The sequence below is a fragment of the Zingiber officinale genome, chromosome 6B (assembly GCF_018446385.1).
Source record: "Zingiber officinale cultivar Zhangliang chromosome 6B, Zo_v1.1, whole genome shotgun sequence".
Classification (NCBI taxonomy): Eukaryota; Viridiplantae; Streptophyta; class Magnoliopsida; order Zingiberales; family Zingiberaceae; genus Zingiber; species Zingiber officinale.
In genome coordinates, this window is record NC_055996.1 from 132,343,690 (window position 1) to 132,359,242 (window position 15,553).

A 15,553-nucleotide genomic window follows, 5' to 3' on the forward strand; every position below is an offset into this window, starting at 1 on the left:
CTCATAAAGAAAAAAAACTCAACTACGCCAATAAAGTCAACTTACCTCTTCTTCCATCCAGGCAGGCATGTAGAAGATCATATCGAATAAAAATCCATCGACAAGTAAAAATCCATACAAGATCCAAAGTATCAAAACAGAACAAGTCTAAACATAGACTAATAAAGAAAAACCAAAAGACCAACAAACGTCCTCGTGGACTGCAAGGAACTAGCGACTGGAACTCTCCGGACATCATTAACCTGAAAATAGCAACGGAGGAGGGTGTGAGTCCAACACTCAGTGGGTAACAACTGATATGCATAATAAAGAAAATAACAACCAGCACTAATCATGCGTACAGTCTCTTGATACAAGAAGGATAAATGCAACTGAAACAAGCAGGAGAAAACTGTACTAACCAGGACCAAGGTATAAATATAACAGGGGTGTCAAACCGAGAGGTATCCAAATCCTGTATGCATGTCAACCATATGCATCCATCCAAATGCAACATATAAGTGCAGCAAACACAATCAGAAAATGCATAAATGCATATGATGCCAATGACATGGTCACCCCTGACGCCAATCAGTCATCTCACACACAATGGTGAGACCGAGTGGGTAAGGTTGTGACAACCGTGCTCTCTGTCGTCACTTCTCCTAATGAGTGACTGAGTGGACGGGATACTGTCGGAGTACACCTATCCTCCTACCCCAAATCATAAGTGGGGGAGCATAATGCTCTCATCTCCCGGTACACGATGATGAGGAGGAATCTCTGCCGACTACCACGCTACGTTGCACTACCCATGAGCGGGCCAACGGAGCCTAACAAAGTCCAATCATCTGCCAGCTACCACGCTGCTACACTAAACCAGCGGAGCCTAACAGAGCAGAACTGTCTACCGGCTACCATGCTGAGTCACCGGATCAGCGAAGCCAAACAACAGAACTGTCACACACCTTGCCTGATAAAAACCATTAACCCATGAGTGGTGGTGTGTGCAGATCCATGTAACTAGCGATGTGCTCAACAATAATGGAGTCGACTATCACACAGCATGCAATCATGTAAGATGGTGCATGACACTAAGCATGAAAATATCCTGAACCTATCCATAGATATAAAATGTGTACCCTAACATCAATGGATCAATCTGAAGATCTAAGGTACATAGGTCAGATAAGGTATCAAAAACCCTAGGTCCTGAACATAATAAATAATATGGTTGTATCACTACCCCTATAAACATGTATAATCAGGTAAGTACTAATATGAAGTACATAACAAGTAAACAAACAAGCATGTAATAGATCAGGTAGTGACCAACCGAAGCAGATAAGAAACACAATCATTGCTATTTGTTAAAAATATTACTATGCATATCAAATGACATAAAGTCAAGTACCTGCCTCTAATCGAAAAGTCCAATCTAGTCCAAATACGACGTCGAGATACTCGTCTCGTCTCGCGTCAAAGTCCTATGTCACGAATAGAAATATATTTTATTTAGCTACAATTCTTCTAAATAGATAAATAAAATCTCTAATCCTAAATTAGGGCAAAACCCTAATCATATTATCATCATTCTTCCCACAAGAATTAATCTACACATGATCATCTATCTAAAATAATCGAAGCAAAATCATGGCCTATATCATATATCAAATGCTCTACACCGTACCTTACTTCTTAGCCGCTCCTGTTAATCCACAGCTAAGGAAGTTTGCTCCGGAAAGGATTAGCTGCTGCTGGAGACCAGAACACCGCCGGCACAATGACTCTACAACCAGAGAACACCATCCTCAATTAGCACAACCCTTCCACCCAACATAGTGTTGCTCATGGCAGGACACGAAATAGAGCACAAAATCGAAAACTAAACCCTAAACCATCACCTTCAATCCCGCTGTCGGATTACTACCGCTCGTTGTCGCCTTCTCCAACTCTCGGTTTTCGACGATCTAGGGCACCATGTCAACAGGGGCGGCGGCGCACAGTGCAGAGGACAAGACAAGGGCGACAGAGTAGAGTAGAAGGTTAGCGTACGACTCTGGATTTGGGAGGCGACAATGTTGTTCGACGCGTTTGGAGATCTCCACGGCAAGGAAACAATGCTAGGGCTTCGGGAAAGACAAAACAGTGGTCGGAGATCGACGCACGGCTCAGCAAAGTGGCGGAGCAAGGTGGCGCTGGGTCGGTGTCGGTGCGCAGAGGAGAAGCGAAGGGGAAATTCGACAAATCTGTGACTTTGCTGAGAGAAAGAAAAAGAGGCGAAGGCAGAGGGGAGTTAGGGCATAGCCGGGCGGAGGAGAAGTGGCGCGATCGGGAGAAGAAGAAGGCTCGGCGCCGCGCGGAGGAGAGGATTGGGAGAAGGGCTCGGTGAGGAAAGGGAAGGAGATGAAGAGGATCGGCTCAGGGACGAGGAGTGGCTTTGTACTCGAGGGGAGAAAGGAACCGACGAGGAGCAGTTCGGCTCGGATGTTAGGGCAAATGGGCATCGGGCGCGCGGGAGAGAAAGAAACAGCGAGGAAGAGGAAAATAAAGAAAAAGGAATTTATAAAAATAAATATTTCCTCGTTTAAATGGGTAGCCTAAATAGGTTTTCCCGGGGCCCTTTTTATACTCGTAAACTTGCCCATACGAGCTCCAAATTTTTTTTAAAAATTCTAAAAAAATTCCCCTTATTATTATCTGCCATTTTTCGGTATTTTACATTCTCCCCCACTAATAAAAATTTGGTCCCCAAATTTCGTTATCTACTATCAGCAAGTACTAACAACAGATAGAAAGTATAAATGCTGAATGGTAATTAACTCACATACCTCAAGTAAAAAGATGGGGATATTGAGCTCGGATCGTATCCTCGAGCTCCCAGGTAGTCTCCTCGTCTGAATGATGTTGCCATCTGACTTTAACCAACCGGATAGTCTTGTTCTGCAGCTGACGCTCTTTCTGGTTGAGAATCCATACTGGAACCTCCTTATAAGTGATGTCAGGCTGAACGGGAACTGAGATATCTGTCAACGCATGTGTCGGGTTGGGAATGTATCTCCTCAACATGCATACGTGGAATACATCATGGACGCCTGCCAGGGATGGTGGTAGTGTCGGCCGGTACTGCTCCAATCCTCTCCAGCATCTGGAAATGACCAATGTATCGCGAAGCTAGCTTACCTCTGAGGCCAAATCTCTTCACCCCTTTCGTGGGTGATACTCGCAGAAAAACATGGTCGCCTATAGAAAACTCTAAGGATCTGCGTCTCTGGTCAGCATAACTCTTCTGGCGGTCCTGCGCCTCTGACATCCTCCGTCTGATAGTACGGACCAACTCTGCCTCCTGCTATGCTCTATGAGGTCCCAACAGCTGGACCTCTGCAACCTCATCCCAGAGGGTGGGTGTCCGACAAGGCCTACCATACAACACTTCAAACGGTGCCATCTGGATAGCCGAATGAAAGCTGTTGTTGTAGGCAAACTCTACCAATGACAAATGGTCCTCCCAACTGCCTCCAAAATCCAGTACACAAGATCTCAGCAAGTCCTCTAGAGTCTGAATAGTCCGCTCTGACTGTCCATCTGTCTGCGGATGGAAAGTTGTACTAAAACGGAGCTGAGTGCCCAAGGCTTGCTGCAGACTCTGCCAGAATCGAGACGTGAACCGGGGGTCTCTGTCTGAAATAATACTCAAAGGGACACCATGCAATCTGATGATCTCCCGGCAATACAGATCTGCCTATCGATCCAGGGAATCTGTCCTCCGAATCGCTAAGAAGCGCACGGATTTGGTTAATCGATCAACGATTACCCAAATCGCGTCATGGCCTCGGCAAACCCACCATAAAGTCCATAGTAATGTGTTCCTATTTCCACTCAGGAATAGGAATCCACTGAAGTAAACCGGCAGGTCTCTGGTGCTCAGCCTTCACCTGCTGATAGACAAGACATCTAGATATGAATTCCACGATATCTTTCTTCATACCGTTCCACCAGTAGGAACACCTCAAATCTCGATACATGCAGGTCCCACCTGGATGGATCGTAAATCAAGAGCGATGAGCCTCCCGAAGTAGCTCTTGTAAGACCGGGTGAGACTGAGGTACGCATAATCTGCCTCAAAAGTATATAATACCCTCCTCATCTCGTGTGAACTCGGTCTACTACCCGGAAGTTATCTGGCTGCCAATAAACTGAAAATGCTGATCACTGGCTTGGGCCTCTCAGAACCTCGTCCTGATCGACGACTGAGCAACAATGGTAACCAGAATACCCTGCTCTGTCGGTCCCTGCTCCTCAAGGCCTAACTCAGAGAAACCCTGAACTAAGTCTGTGACTGAAACTCGCTGGCAAGCCAAAGTCCCTCTGGACTTCCTGCTGAGCGCATCAGCAACCACATTAGCTTTCCCCGGGTGGTAGCTAATGGTACAATCATAATCCTTCAGGAACTCCATCCATCTCCTCTGTCAGAGATTAAGCTCCTTCTGGGTAAAAATGTATTTGAGACTCTTATGATCAGTGAGAATCTCAAATGTAATGCCGTACAAATGATGCCGCCAAAGCTTTAGAGCAAAGATGATGGTAGCTAGCTCCAGATCATGAACTGGGTAGTTCTTTTCATGCTCCTTCAACTGTCAAGAAGCATAGGAGACTACCTTGCCGTGCTGCATCAGAATAGTGCCCAAACCCTGAAGAGACGCGTCAGTGTAGAGTACAAATCCATCCTCTCCAAAAGGTAAAACCAAAACTGGAGCCGACACTAATCTCCGCTTCAACTCCTCAAAGCTGGTCTTGCAATCCTCGGACCACGTGAACTTCACGCCTTTCCTGGTAAGGCGTGTCAGTGGCATAGCAATACGCGAGAAACCCTCGACGAACCGTCTATAATATCCTGCTAGTCCCAGAAAACTGTGGATCTCTTGCACGGACTTCGGCTGCTCCCAGCTGGTGACAGCCTCGATCTTCTGAGGGTCTACTGAAATACCTCTGCTAGAGACCACATGTCCCAGAAAACCGACTGAAGGTAGCCAAAAGGCACACTTGCTGAACTTCGCATATAGCTGATGTCGTCGAAGAGTTTCCAAGAATATGCGAAGATGCTGTGCATGTTCCTCCTCGGAACGCAAGTAGATCAATATGTCATCGATGAAAACGACAACGAATTGATCTAGATACTCCAGAAAGATGCGGTTCATCAAGTCCATAAACACCGCTGGTGCATTGGTAAGCCCAAATGGTATTACCAAAAACTCATAATGTCCGTATCTTATGTGAAATGCAGTCTTCTGGATATCAGAATCTCGTACTCTCAGCTAATGATATCCGAACCACAGATCAATCTTAGAATACACTGATGCACCTCTGAGCTGATCAAATAAATCTTCGATCTGGGGTAAAGGATACTTATTTCGGACAGTCACTGCATTCAACTGTCTATAGTCAATACACAACCTCAATGTACCATCCTTTTTCTTAACAAACAGTACCGGAGAACCCCATGGAGAAACACTAGGGCGAATAAATCCCCTGTCCAAAAGCTCATGGAGTTAAACCTTCAGCTCGTTCAACTCTTTTGGTGCCATACGATAAGAAGCTTTCGATGCCGGCGCAGTCCTCAAAATCAGCTTAATAGCGAACTCCACTTGCCTTCTGGGAGGCAAGCCTGGTAGCTCCTCTGGAAATACATCTGGGTACTCTCGGACTACTGGCACATCGGAGAACTGCGAACTACTGCTGTCATTAGTACTAATCAAAGATAGCAGAAAACCCTGACAACCATGCGACAACAGCTTCTGAGCCTGAATCATCGAAATAGTCAATATGTCGTCGTCTATGATGCTAGTGAAATTCCACGAGGGTTGGTTCGGAGGCCGGAATGTGACCACCCTCGTCTGGCAATCAATAGTAGCATGATATGCTGACAGCCAATCCATGCCCAGAATGATATCGAACTCAACCATCTCCAGTACTAGAAGATCTACCGTAAGTGTCATGTTGCCAAAGTCTAACGGGCAACCTCTGACCTCCTGGGTGACATCCAATGTATCACCGGACGGTAGAGAGACGGTCAGTCGCTGCAGTCTAATAGTGCGTAATCTACCAATCTCCCACATAAAAGTACGAGATATAAAAGAATGTGAGCTACTAGTATCTATCAGTATATCTGCATATAAGGCATAAATAGAAATCGTACCACGGAAAATGGATCCGTCGGCTCGCTGCGCATCCTCTCTGGTGACCGTATGAATACGCCCAGTCTCTGGAAGAGGAAGAGGTGGTAATGCTGCCTGCGACTACTGCGTCTGGGCAGGAGCCTGCCACTGAGGCGGTGCTGAATACTGTGCTAGAGAAGTATAACAGGGCGGTGACTGATACTGTATTGATGGCTGGGACTGCGTCTGATACTGAGCCTGTGGCTGGGGCTGCGACGAGTATTGGAATAGGGGCTGAGGCTGCAGCTGATACTGCCCCTGAGTCAGGTAATGAGGTCCTGGAATGGAGCTCTGGGGTACTATGGGAGTACTGGGGTACTCCTGTCCGAGCATGCCAAATGTAGTTGCTGCAGGGGGGGAGGGGGAGGGGTGGACATCTGCTGACTCTGCGAAGATTTGGCTCTCCGCCCTCCTTGATAAGTTCCAGACTGACTGAGCTGTCCTCCATGACCAGACCCTCCGGAAGCCATATGCTGAGTCTTCAGCGGACAATCTCGGCTCTGGTGCCCAGGAAGTTTGCAATAAAAGCAAACTGACTGTCCCAGAGAGCAGGCTGGGGTGATGTGATCTCTGGACCCACATCTGAAATAGCGAATGTCGCTGGCGGCACTACAACAAAAACCCTCATAGACATCGGTGGAACAACAACAGTTTTAAGCAAAAACCGATGTCTTTGAGTATTTTACACCGGTTTTTCTAAAAACCGGTGTCTATGAGCGCAGATTTTCGCTTATAGACATCGGTTTTTTAGCCGATGTCTATGAGCGCCTTTTTTTTCATTAATAGACATCGATTTTAACAGCGATTTTTTAAAACCCGATGTCTATGCACCAAAATAAAATAATATAATTTTTCCACCAATACTTAGCCAAAATTTACAATTCTTCACTCTTCCCTCCAAACCTAAACCTATATCGCGCCGTCCACCGTATACCGTCGCGACGCCACCACCACTTTCCTCCTTGCCTCATCTCCCTCTTCCCCTTCCTAGATCTACGAAAGATGGCATCTTTTTCATGGACGAAGGAGGATATGCTACGGTGCTGCGGTAGCAAGCGTTTCGCCAAGGAGCTCGCCTCCACCTCTCCGTTTTCTGACCTCCACCACGCAATCCAGTCCGCCCATGGGATCTGGTTAATAAGGTCGCACTTTTGACCTCTTCTTCTACCTCTTTCTCTTTTTCAGTGTTTCTTTTTTATTCTTCCTTCCAACCTCACCACCTTTCTTCTTCCATAATTCTATCTTTATATTTGCTTTTGTTTTCTTTAATATGAATCTCTTATTTCTGCCCCGTTGTTGTTTTGGTGCTCGATCATCTGGTAAATCTCATTTCTTTTTTCCTTTAATCCATTTATCAAAGGTATACTTTCCGATCTGAAATTTGTCTTCCATCGTATTGTTGTTTTGTTTTAGATCCTTAGGTTTTATCTCTTTTTTTTTTCTCGATTTTAACTTATGCGGCTGCTTTGATTTGATTTGGTGAAGAAAAAGTGGAGTTTTCTACTGAGATTTGATGGGTTCTCTATCTATGATGGAGCGAGAGCTGATTTCGTCTCGAGTTTGATGGTATTTGTTTAGCGTTTAGTCTGGCGATTGTTGAGTTGCTTTTCTTTTTGTATCTGGAAGATGAGATCGATTATTTCTCATCTAGTGGCGATGCTACTTATTTTGAGACATTTAATGATGTCTTTAACCGTGTGTTTGGTGTATGCTGTGTAGAACACCTAAGGAAATGGTGAAGGTTGTTGCTGTCTTGGGTAACAGTGAGGGTGTTAAGGGCACAATTTACTTCGTCCAGGAAGGAGATGGTGAGAAATCTCTTGAAATACTACTTGTGGAATGCTAAATTCTTTTCAGATCTAGGGTTTCAACTTCAGCCATTTTGATTTTTCTGTGAATTTGTGATCCGATCTAATTTTGGGATATAAATCTCTGTGATAGGTCCAACCACCGTCACCGGATCCATCACTGGCCTCAAGCCTGGGCTTCATGGCTTCCATGTGCATGCTCTTGGAGACACCACCAATGGATGCATGTCAACTGGTAAAATTATTTACCTTTTCCTTCATGGCGATCTATTGAGTTGCAAGTTTCTGATTGAAAGGATTAAATTATTGATTATGTACTCATGCTCTTGTATACTGCAGGGCCTCATTTTAATCCTACTGGAAAGTTACATGGTGCTCCTGAAGATGAAAACTGACATGCTGGTGATCTATGCAATGCCACTGCTAGCGAGGATGGTAAGTTACTTTATCATCAGCTCATGATGTTACTTTTGTTTTCTATTTTTACCCATATTTACTATAACGCTTTGTCTCGTAACAAAAAAAAAAATCAAATGATTTACCCATTTACTATAACGCATTTACTATAAAATGATTTATGCAGATTGAGGCTTCAGGAGGTCAGGCTCTCACTTATGGAGGAGATGTTTCAAAAGAAGAGGATGTGGAATCTATGGTCAAAACTGTTAGTAATGAAGATTGCATAGATCTGGCTTCTTACAATTTCATCTTTGACTTATTTTATTGCATGTGCAATTTTTTTGGGGATCAGTTGACATTTTAGTTAACAATGCAGTTGTCTGGAATTATACTTATGTTCATCTTGTCACGAGACACACTGTTGATGAGAATGAAAAAATCACAATGGAAGGAAGTCATTGACCTGAATCTTACTGGTGTCTACCTTTGCACACAGGCATGCATTTTCATATCTTATTATCTTGCAATCTTTTATGATGAATACTTATTTCACCATGATGACATTTCTCCTGCAGGCAGCAGCAAAAATTATGATGAAGAAGAAAAAGGTATTCTCTTCATATATATATTTTTAGCGGTTGGTTACCAATTAGCTAAGTCATTTAATATAGTATTTAACCTGAAGGATTTATATCTATATGAGCAGTTGGCTTGGTAAAAACCATATTTATGATTATTCATTTGTTATTAGCATAGACATTGTGGATTTCCAGAAGTAAATCTTATTATTGAGTTGTCAAAATGTTGCTTCTAATTAAACCCTATCATTAAAATTGATTATTTCAAGGAAGGGAAAATGCTACCAGAAGAGCTAGAAAATAATTTGGAGGAAATGGATAGAAAAAGATTTCTCAGTTTGTGATTTCTAGATAAAGAAAAAATGGGAAATCATTTGATGTGATTGTTCTTTTATTTTGTTGATCCTTAGCATTAGCTAAGATCAATGTTCCCTTTGGTTCAAATACTACCTAGACCAATCAAGTGTTTGGTATACCTAAATTCTGGAAATAATGGTGCCAAAATTGTTGGAACATTGATAATTTAGGTGGATGGGATGAATAGATGGCATGAAGTTTTCGATAAAACATAAGTCAAATTAAGGTTAGTAGCAAATATGCATGTGTGATAATATCAAGGCTCAGAATTTGGAATCGTGCTAAAGTTTTAGACTTTGACTGAAATGATACAATTTCTTGTTTCATCATGTGGTGTTGGTGTAGAGTTAGAGAGGAAGGAGATAAAAAAGAAGAGAAGATAACTATATACCTAACTTTGATCTGTGTCCGTAACTTCTAACTTTGTGTCCATGTACAGAATTGACATTGTATTATATGAATACAAGGTACAAAAGGATAACAAACATTATTAATTCAGCTTGAAGTATTTTGTAGTGTGTCCAAAATTTTTGGATTTCAATACGGTGTGATACTTATCAACATGACTGACACAATAACTTAGGATACATTACTTGTTGTCCGACATTGTACAATATTTTATTAGAACAATATTTATAATATTTAGTTTTGATAATTTATTAGAATAATTTATTAGAACCATTTTAAAAACTCGTCACTACCTTAAATAAATTCAACATTTACATTCATATAATCATAATTCAGATAGGTTCACATATTCAACTCCTCCTTGATCTGGGTTACCTGTCCTTAGTCCTTTGAACACATCCTTGATCCAAATCACCTACCCTTGAGTCCTCTCGATCTGGGTCATTTGCCCTTGAGTCCACTCAGTGCATGCTGCTTATACTTGATTGCACTTGATTTGGAGATATCTATCTATGAGTCGAGTTACCAAATCCAATCGGCATGACTAAACTGCACACTTGATGCACCAACATCAAATACAAATCGATAACTTAATCCTTTGTCAAATATAAAAAATGATTAACCTTAATCACAATGGAACTGATAGAATTTTTTGGGAAAATGTTTAAAATGATTTAGTATTCCAAATTCTAATAAAATGCATATTTGCAAATGAAAGTTCAAAAACTTTGTATGGAAATATGTGCTATGAAACTTGAAGTAGCCAATACAAAATCCACAACTTTGTAAAGTTGCATGCTGAATTATGTTTGTTGTAATTATCAGGTGCATTCTAAATTGGTGATATTTAACAGGTGAATTCTAACTTGGTGATAATTAACAGGTGAATGCTATTGTGCCGGGGTTCATTGCAACTGATATGACAGCTAAACTAGGAGAAGATATCGAGAAAAAGATTTTGGAAACTATTCCAATGGGTATGTATGTTTTGAAATATTCGTTCCTTGGATATACCGAACTATTATATCGCCTTCACAAGTATCGAAAATACACTTGCTAGATTTAAAAAATGAACTATCGCCTTCACAAGTATCGAACTATCATATCGTCTTAACTCTTATCAGTTCACTTCTATTAATCTCTTGGAGTTGGATAAATATTATTCCTTTTGCTTTGATTCTGTTTAATTTTTATCAAGATTGTGGTTATATCTAAGAGGTCAAGGAATATGCAAGCCAAGGTTCTAGGTGCTCTCTAGCCCACATTTTGCACCTCCTTTGAGCTGGAGATAGATATCTAAGAGGTCAAGGAATATGCAGGCCAAGGTGATATCTAATGGGGTCAGCATCATTCTACCATTCCTGATATCTGATCACCACCGAGCTGGTGTTCTTCGGCTGTTATCTTGTTTGATCATTGAAGATGTTCTTCAGGTATGTATTAGTATATGATTTTTCTTAAAAGGATGAATGTTTCCATGTGGAACTTAATTACCCTATTCTTTACAGAAGTTTGGAATATTACCCAAATTGATTCTTTCATCTCATAAGTTGAAGTTTATATCTTACCAGGTTCATCCAGAAGAGCTAGGCACACTAATTGAGATTCTCAAGAGTGATATGATAACAAGTGTTTCTGGATCTCAATACAAACTTCAAAATGATGCGAAATGTGATATGTTAGGTTCACTTTGGTGTATCCTTGGAGCAAATAATGTAGCACAACGAGTATTTGGAGATGCCACTGGATTTTCATTATTATTGACCACACTACATAACTTTCAGAGTAGTGAGCTTCCAGATGTTCTGCAATACTTTTTTTTTGTGTGTTATGCACAATTTGTGAATTAATCTTACTTTTGGTTGGAGAATTACCTAGGATGCACTGCTCTCTTGCTTGAGACAATCAGCCCATTTCTTTCCCCTTGGGCTTCCCTGCATCAGCAAATCAGCTAGTGCTGCAACAGCACCATGCTCATCCACAATCATCTTCTTGAAGTCATGGATAGTAGAGAAGCTGAACAATGTAGCAGCTGCATTCTCCCTTGCCTCAGTAGTTAACCCATATCTCAGAACATATACTATTAATTCCAAACAACCATTCTCCTCCATAATCTTTCTCTTGTTTTCATCATGAATAGTTATGTTCAATATTGCAGTCAGGGCATTCTCTTGAGCAACTGAATTTGTAGACCGGAAAAGCCGGTAGAGAGCTGGGATTGTTCCACCCTCTGCAATGAAAGACCTATTCTCCTTCTCGATTTTTGCCATTAATCGGAGTTCACGGGCTGCAACAGCCTTCACTTCCTGCGATCCAGCTGATAATTGTTCTACTAGCATTAACACTGTGATTCGGTTAGCTTTGATTGCTGTGATTCGGTTAGCTGCTAATGATGTTGGGAGTCTGAACAAGGCCTCGATGTTTGAAGTCTTGATTGAGTTGCTTCTTTTTTGGAAGACAAATGGTTTATTGCCATTCTTCATTGTTTTAGTAGGTCTTGTGGATGCAGGTTGATAGAGTATAAATATGAACTATTGTGACATCTTTGACTTGAGGAATCATATAATAGTTTTTGGTAGGATGCTGTGTGGTATTGTTCTCTGCCACAAGTTATGCGCTAAAAAAGCATGGTTAATTTGTTGTTAACTGTGGATATTATAGATTTTTGAAGTACATGATGATTTGTTATTGACTTGCATACAAAAGAAGAGAAGTTTATTTACTATGTGTAGTTCTTGTTTGTGTGAACTCTTAATCATTTTCTATTTATTTCAGGTTCTTCATAACATTACTGTTGCAGAATACTTTCACTGGAATATGCTACGTGATTCAATAACTCCTATTTTTCCACTGGACTGTTAATCTATTTTGATTTTGTGGATAACTTTGCTGCAAACTATGCTATGAAGAGAGTTTATTATGTCAACTATGCATTGGGGATATCTGGACGCAGGAAACCTTGCTGGCATCTATTATGAGCAAAGTCAACTTGACATGGCATTTCTGCATTACAAGCAAGCTATCAACTGTGATTCTACCTTTATTGAAGCTTACAATAATCTAGTAAGTTGATAATGGTCTAATATGTCAAAATGTGGCATCCTTCTTGATGGTGAGCCAGGTTAGTTAATGATCGACTTTCTTGCACATTAAAAGGGGAATGCTCTCAAAGACGCTGGACATGCTCTCAAAGACGCTGGACATTATAGGGTGACTTTTTAATTTGGACATTTTTATTCTCTTAAGTTTTTTTTCCTTGTTGAATAACTTCATTTTAATAATTTTTCCCAAGTCATGCTTTGCTTTACAACCTAACCATCCACAAGCATTGTCAAGCCTTGGCAGCATATACATGGATTGGTAAGCTTTAGAAATGTTTGATGGCAACTGTGCGGATAGTTTATTTTTGTTCCTTAATGAAACTTCTCTTCATGTAGCAACATGATGAGTGTTCCTGCATCATTCTATAAGGCAACTTTAGCAGTTACAACAGGGATATCTGCGCCCTTCAACAACTTGGCTATTATATACAAGCAACAGGTAGAGTACTATATCTGTCTTTTTCATTGCAATCATGTACTAACAACATGTTCATTGCCATCATGCCCTCGCAATCATGCTTGGTTTTTTGTCAAACAGTTGGCTACATCACGTTTATGTTTTAACAGGATACAGTTAGAATGCCATCTAGACTGCTATGAGATTGAAGCGAGAAGGATCATCAGTGATGGATGGTCGTTGACCATTTAGTGCAACTACCTCTCATTTTAGTGGGGAAGCATCTGCATTGGCTTTGACAAATACAGTTTAAAATATTTTATTGGATCAAACTTTTCTTAGGGATATGAATTCCAGTTTACTATGTGGAATTTTTGTAAAAATCACTTCTCGCTTTTATTTCTTCCTTATTCAATCATGAGATTTTTGTCTGTTTATATTGGCAAGATACTTCGGCTAATTTTGTTAATTTGGTAGATACTAGGCAGCACCTACACAGCTACACTGCTAGTTCAACCTTTGCTTCCTGTGTGGATATTCAATCATGAGAATTGCTGCTTTCTTCTAGTTCTTCCCAGACTGCTGTTGATGGTCTTGTCAATAGAGGGAACACATTTAAGGAGATTGGTAGAGTTACTGAAGCAATTCAGGATTATATACGTGCTATGAATATCAGACCAACTATGCCTGAAGCCCATGAAAATTTGGCTTCAGCTTACAAAGATAGGTAATTTCTTCTTTGAATTTGTGCCGGTGTTGGACTATATCAGTATCTTACATCTATGATTCTTCTTTCTATTTATTTGTGGTTGAGATAATTGATGAATGTTTCTCTTGTTAAGCATTCCAATTACTCATCTTGTTACCTGGTGCTCTTACTGCTTTTTCAACTATGATTTTTTGTCTTGATTTACTAATATATTATTTATGTGTTTTTACAGTTTACAAATCTCAAGTACTCGGTTCGAGTGGGCTGAATGTATGCTAGATTACATTTGAAGTGCGGTTCTACCTTGATGTGTTAAAAGAATGTTCTACCTTGATTTTGATATCTATTAGCTAGCTTTTGATGTAAAAAGAATGTTTGGGTATTTTATGGATACTGTTGTAAGAAGATTATTTATATAATTTGTGAATATTTGTGTATTTTATGGATACTGTTGTAAGAAGATTATTTATATAATTTGTGAATATTTGTGTATTTTATGGATATTGTTGAATGAAGAATATTTGTATAATTTGTGAATATTTGTGTATTTTTTTTTATTATTGTCGGTTTTTCATTATTTCAGAAATCAAATTTGTGCTGTTAAAAAATATACATATTGTTGGTTGCTACTCGGAAAACCTAGAGGTTCCACTGTACAAAAATTTTGTACAAAGGTCTGAACCTTTTCCTAGCTACCATGTGTTCTTTTAAATTAAATTTTGGATCGCCTGCGGAACTTAACACGTTTGATCCAAAACTTAATCTATTCGTTCTTTTAGGTTTTGACTTGGGTCTCCTGCGGAACTTAACACGTTCAACCCAAATCACCTTAAGTTATTAATTCCATTAAATATTAATTTCCATAATTGGTTCCCAGTACTGACGTGGCGAGGCACATGGCCTTCTTAGATATGGGAGCAACACTACAACAAAATCGCTCATAGACATCGGTTTTCCACCGGTGTCTATTTGATTTTCGACCGATGTCTATGAAGCCGATGTTAAAAGTCTGCCATTTTAGACATCGGGTTAAAATCGGTGTAGTATCACTTAACAACACCGGTTTTCGAATCGGTTATTAACCGGTGTAGTATCACTTAACGACACCGTTTCATACACGGTGTAAAACCGATGTAATATTGTATGTTAATAACATCAGTTTTGGCAGCGGTAAATGACCGATGTAATATTACTTTATAACACCGGTTTTACATCGGTGGAAAACCGATGTAATATGTATTTTTTCTAACAGCACAGATTTGATTTTAAAACCGACAATAACAAAAAAAAATACACAAATATTCACAAATTGTACAAATATTCTTCATTCAATAATATCCATAAAATACACAAATATTCACAAATTATATAAATAATCTTCTTACAACAATATCCATAAAATACCCAAACATTCTTTTTACATCAAAAGCTAGCTAATAAATATCAAAATCAAGGTAGAACATTCTTTTAACACATCAAGGTAGAACCGCACTTCAAATGTAATCTAGCATGCATTCAGCCCACTCGAACCGCACTTCATCAATTTCAACTCTGGAGTACTTGAGATTTGTAAACTGTAAAAACACATAAATCCACCATATG

General features: G+C 40.3%; 1 long non-coding RNA gene and 1 pseudogene across 1 annotated transcript; both read left to right on the plus strand.

Moving 5' to 3' along the window:
• Positions 1–3,874: 3,874 nt before the first annotated feature.
• On the plus strand, positions 3,875–11,594 carry LOC121991558 (annotated as a pseudogene).
• LOC121990679 lies at positions 7,909–8,385 on the plus strand. Its single transcript, XR_006114662.1, has 3 exons — positions 7,909–8,002; positions 8,136–8,237; positions 8,342–8,385. It is a non-coding gene; the product is annotated as an uncharacterized LOC121990679 (long non-coding RNA).
• Positions 11,595–15,553: the final 3,959 nt, after the last annotated feature.